Raw genomic sequence first — 6,000 nt, 5'->3', positions numbered from 1 at the left:
ATAGCTATTTTAACATATTTGATTAGTAAACAAATGTTCTATAATTGCTAAAGAGTTCACAAAAAGTGTAACGATAGAACATCACAGCATCTTTCACAGTCTTTTCACAAAAACAGTCTTGTAAAATTTCTCAATATTTGTTGCAATTTTCAAACTAAAGTGTCATGTATTTTTGGAGCTGGGGTAAATCCTTCTATTGAAAATCAACAAAAATCCAAAACTGAGGTCAACAAAAAGCTTATAACATAAGCTTTATTCCCTGATTTTCACTACTCTTCCACACTGCTTTCTATAATTTTAGCAGTGAAAAATTTGCAAAATTTGCATTTTTTGCTTGATTCATCAATCTAATATGCCTTTCTTTATTGTTAAATATTTGTTTATCGGTGTATTTGTATTAAGTCCAAGTCTTTAAAAATCTAGTTTTTAAATCTTGGTCTTTTAAATCTAAGTGTCAAGAACTAAAACACTTAACTCTCATAGAATGAGAGAACTCTCAGAGATCAGAAAAAAATTTCTTTCACTCTATAGAGTTTCATCCCAAATTAATAAATCGAGTTTTAAATAACCATTGTTTGAAAAGAATGAGTGCTTTCTCCTATATGCATAGCACTAGTGATTTTAGTTTTTACTATTCCTCTTTATAGAATATCTATGAGGATATTTCCAGAGAAATATATAGTTCTTTACTAGTATTTCCAGGGGAAAAATTTACTAGGAACTCCTGACTCAAATGAGAGAGGACTGAAGATAAAAATAGGAGACATGTCATGCATTGGTCATCCAGCTAAATGTTGACATTAAGATACTTTTTGAAAGGAAGCACTGTAGCTTTCTAAATCATTCATCTAAAATCCAGCAATATAGATCGTTTTCTTAATGAACTAAATCAGTTGACAAATGACCCAAACATTTTCTAAACTTAACAATTACTCTGTTGTTTGCTTATTCCAATGCTTTAGACAACATAATTAATTTTATAACCTACCATGTTCTTTTGGTTGGCATACATTATTTCTTTTAAGTGTCATGATACACTCCCTAGTATTTTTAATATCTTAGGATTTTATTAAAAATAATTAACAGTATCCATATTATCCCTGATTCTTTTAAATAAAGTGGTCATAGTTCTCAACTTTTTATTATCTTGAAAAAAAAATCACATATTACATATGTACATATATTTTTATAATCAACGTAATTAAAGAAGTTTAGAGGTGGATAAATTCCTGGCAGAAAGTGGAGAGGTCAACATTCCTTGAAGATGACACTGTGGAAGGGAATATTCTATTACTGACAATCTAGTGCTTTCTGAGTATGGCCTACATCAGCCTCCGCTTTCAATCTATCAAATCCCTTCAACCCCTCTAAATTGGTGGTTGTCCTCACCATTCTTTTGAAGCTGTTCTATGTAAAAATCACTAGTCGATATCATTTTATCATGTCGAAAATTTTTTTCTTGGTTCTTTATATCCTGGCCTCTCTGTAACTTTTACACCATTGGACAACATTTTTTCAACAAAACTCTATTTAACCTTGAATACATGGACCAGGTTTTCTACTGGCTTCTATAACTTCTCTTTATCTGGTTTATTTTCATGTTATTCTTGCTTTTCAGGCACCCAAAGTTTGTCCTTCCAGAAATTGTCTTTGATTAGGCTTTCTCTAAACTGGCTCCACTGAAAAATTAATATTTTCTCATTCCATCATCACCTCTATATGAATGACCTCAACTCAACTCAGATGTCTTGGCTTCACTCATTCATTCAGCCATCCATGAAATATTTATTGAATGCTCATAAGACTAGTAACCAAGTTTCTCTAGCTTTAAACTGTCAAGTCATCTTTGATGAGCCTCTTTATTCAAACCCTATATTCATTCTTTCAATATCTATTATTTATTTTTAAAAAGTGCTTTTGAGCCATCAGTTCTTATGAGCTTCAATATAATCTAAGTTTTCATGTCCCTTATACATGGGTTATTACTTTAGCTTCCTAATTGGTCCTATGATTGTTTTCTTCAGCCTGTATAATATTTTTTATTATGTCACTCCTACTGTTTGTAAACCCATACATTTCCACCTGGTTCTTGAAGCTGGTATAATCTAAACTCATTATATTGTGTAAATGCATCTTATTTACAGCTAAGAAGTTTCTCTACAACATGAATTATTTTTTACTTTTATGTTTTTGTTAATACTGCTTTTCTTTTTTCCTTTTTTATTTTGTAATTAATTAATTTATTATTAATTCTTTAATGTCACCACATATTTGACCCATTTTACCCCATCTACCTTTCCCCTCCCCCCTCTCCTCTACCCTCTAGTAACTACTAGTCTGTTGTCCACATCCATGAGTCTCTGTTTGTTTGTCCTTTTCATTTGTTGCTTTTAGGTTTATATCCACGTATAAGTAATGTCATGTGGTTTTCAACTTTTTCTGCCTGGCTTATTTCACTTAGCATGATTACCTTGAGGTCCATCCATGTTGTCACAATGGCAGTACTTCATCTCTTCTTATGACTGAGTAATATTCCATTGTATATATGTACCACAGCTTCTTTAGCCAATCGTATATCATAGGACACTTCGTTTGCTTCCATGTCCTGGCCACTGTGAATAATGCTGCTATGAATATAGGTATACAAATATCTTTTTGGATGAGTTTTCAATTTTGGGGAGTAAATACCCAGTAGAGGGATTGCTGGGTCATATGGTAGATCAATTCTTAGTCTTTTGAGGAACCTCCATACTGTTTTCCATAGTGGCTGTACCAATTTGCAGTCCCACCAGCAGTGTATAAGGGTTCCTTTTTTTCCGATCCTCTCCACCATTTGTTATAACTTGTCCTGTTGATAAGAGCTATTCTAACAACTGTGAGATGGTGTCTCATTATGGTTTTGATTCGCATTTCCCTAGTAGCTAGCAATGTTGAGCATTTTTTCAAATATTTGTTGGTCATTTGTATGTCCTCTAGGGAGAAGTGTCTGTTCAGGTCCTCTGCCCATTTTTTGATTGGATCTTTTGTTCTTTTTTGTAATTGAGTCATATGAGTTCTTTGTATATTTTGAATATTAGGCCCTTATTGAAGGCATTGCTTGCAAATATATTTTCCCATTCAGATGGTTGTCTCTTTACCTTGTTGACGATTTCTTTTGCTGAGCAGAAGCTTTTTAGTTGATGTAGTCCCATTCATTTATTTTTGCTTTTACTTCCCTTGCCTTTGAGGTCAAATTCATAAAATCCTCTTTAAGTCCAAAGTCCATGAGAGTTTCATTCCTCTGTTTTCTTCTATGCATTTTATTGTTTCAGGTCTTATATTCAGGTCCTTAATCCATTTTGAGTTAATTTTGGTGTGTGCTGATAGACAACAGTCTAGTTTCATTCTTTTGCAGGCGGCTTTCCAGTTTTACCTGCACTATTTATTGAAGAGGCTTTCCTTTCTCCACTGTATGTTTTTGGCTTTTTTTTTTTTTAAATTTATTTGCCCATATAAACATGAGTTTATTTATGGAAATACTGTTTTTCTTATTCTGTGATTTATTTTTTCTTGGTTGATTCCCCCCCTTCCCAAATGAAATTATAAACTCTTAGAAATCAGGGTCAATTTTCAGTTGTCGAATTTTATTACTTCTGAAATGCTTCATTATTATTAATAGTACTGAAATCAAGATGCATCTTATAATCAATGGTGTCTTAAACATTGTAATAGTTTAATTGGCATTATTTCTTCTTTCTTGGTGGTACATAAAATAATGGTGTCTTATAATCTTAAATTCAATGAAATATCATTTTAGGGGTACCTTCACAGTCTTCAATGGAGTACGAATCTCATTGCAGATACTCCATAAATGCTTGTCGATTTATTTCCTAGTTACATCGTTTTGAACCACCAAAGTGGCTGCAATAAAGATAAGCCATGTATCTAGCATGTCACTAATTTCAAAATTTAAACAAAAATCATTTTTTGAGGGGAGATAAAAAAGATGCAAAAGAATTAGACAAGTATGTGGAGCCTACTTGATAAAAATGTATATCACTAAAGATTGAGCTCTAAATTTTTGAATTATATCCTAAGCTCTCTTTTTTCAGGCTTTGAAAAGACCTCACTTGTTTTGGGCCATGTGAGATCCTTAAATATCACCACAGACATGCAAATGATTAATATTTTGAAGGCATGTAGTAAGTTTCTGCTTCTGTTTTGATTTCTTCTTTTTGTGTGCGTGTGTTATTACTATAACCATGCATACGTAGGCAAAAATATGTTGTGCAATCAAAATGTTTCAGTAACAAATTCACATTAAAGATATTGTATTCACAATGAAAATTTACATTCAAATTTGTTTCAATCGAACTAATTCTTTTTAATGTCTTTAAGAAGCTCACAGAGGAGCAGTGCCATAATCATGAGAGAAGTTTGATTTTTCTCTGTACTCATTTTGGGCTGTGTTTGTATGTTCTCAGTGAAAAACAGACTTGAGACTGTTAACTCAAGCCAAAAATTGTAATGCAAAGTATGTTTTTGATTATTTATAAATGTTTTTACCCATGTAAGTCATATCTGAATTAATGAAGATTACATTCTCCCACGATGATTGTATTACATAATATGTCAGAATGTGTGATGCAGTGAATGGGATACAGCTGACATTGGGCAGTGGTGGCACGGGAACATATTCTAGAGTATATCCACTTCACGCTTTCCCTATTCCCCCAGACCCGAGGCCCCTTGGCCTTTGGAAAGATGTGCACCCTCTTTCAGGAAAACCCTTTCTCAAATCACGTCCCAGCATAAACAAGGCTTTGCCTATGTGTGTAATGCTTCCCTGTCCCTCTGGCCTGGGTCTCATAACCTTTTTCCTCTTCTTTCTCTTCTATCATCATTGTGGGCCTGAGAGAGTACTACTTCTCCCATTCCTTCTGCATCCAAGCTAGCTATGTGAAAAGTTTTGCCCTTAAAGGACTTTTTGGAAACCTATGTAGTGAACTAGAATGAGCACTAAATATTGAATAAGTGACCTGGGATCTGGGACCATGAGTGATGTAACATTAGGCAAATCAGTTTATTTCTCCGGACCTTGGTTCCTCTTCTGTGAAATGAACGGTAGAGTCAGATAGAGTCAGTGAATAGAATCAGTATATTGGTATCCAGTGCTACTGCAAAAATGTTAGTGTTACAGTATAATCAGCAGGGACTGCAGCTCTCAATGTGCAACTAACAATTCTACCCATCCTACATAGAGTGATGTGGTGCAAAGAACCTGGGCTTTTGAGTAAGAGGAATTCTGTTCAACTATCCTTGTTACTAGAATTAACAAGTAAATGCAAACTCTGTGACCAAAAGCTTGGTCCTTAAGTTTCAAATTAAATGTCTTTCTATTAAAAATGTAGTAGGTAGATATCACCTTCTTCATTGGGTTGCCATGAGGATTGAATCAGACAATGTTTGTAGAGTATTGAGACATAGTACCTGCTCTTGCCGGGAGGCCTTTAAATCCAGTGTTAGTGCTTAGTCTCCATCTTACTCAACATATGTCAGCGGCATATGACATAGCTGATCACATTGTCCTCCTTGAAACACTTTCTTTATTTGTACTCTCAGACCTCTCTTTCCTACCTCCTGGATCTTTTCTTATAGTCTCCTTTGCTGGCTCTTCCTCATTTCCTCACCCCTAAATGTAAGCACACATCAGGCTTCTCTATCAACCTTTGCTACTAGATTATCTCATTCGGTATCATTGTTTTAAATGGCAACATTAAGATGATTACTCCAAAATTTACATCTCCAGCAGAGATCTCTTTTATGAAGCCTGGATTCATATTTGCAGCTGACCGCTTGACTTCTCCATTTGGTTCAATATTAAGCATATTCAATCTAATATGTCTCAAACTGAACTTTTCATCTCCACATCATCCCTTTTTTGGTAAATGGTAAATCTACTCTTCAGTTGCTCAGGCTAAAAAACCTTGAAATTATCCTAATTTCTCACACATCAGCCTA

This window comes from Rousettus aegyptiacus, unplaced genomic scaffold (assembly GCF_014176215.1).
Source record: "Rousettus aegyptiacus isolate mRouAeg1 unplaced genomic scaffold, mRouAeg1.p scaffold_m13_p_2, whole genome shotgun sequence".
Lineage (NCBI taxonomy): Eukaryota > Metazoa > Chordata > Mammalia > Chiroptera > Pteropodidae > Rousettus > Rousettus aegyptiacus.
This window is presented reverse-complemented; position numbering follows the sequence as displayed.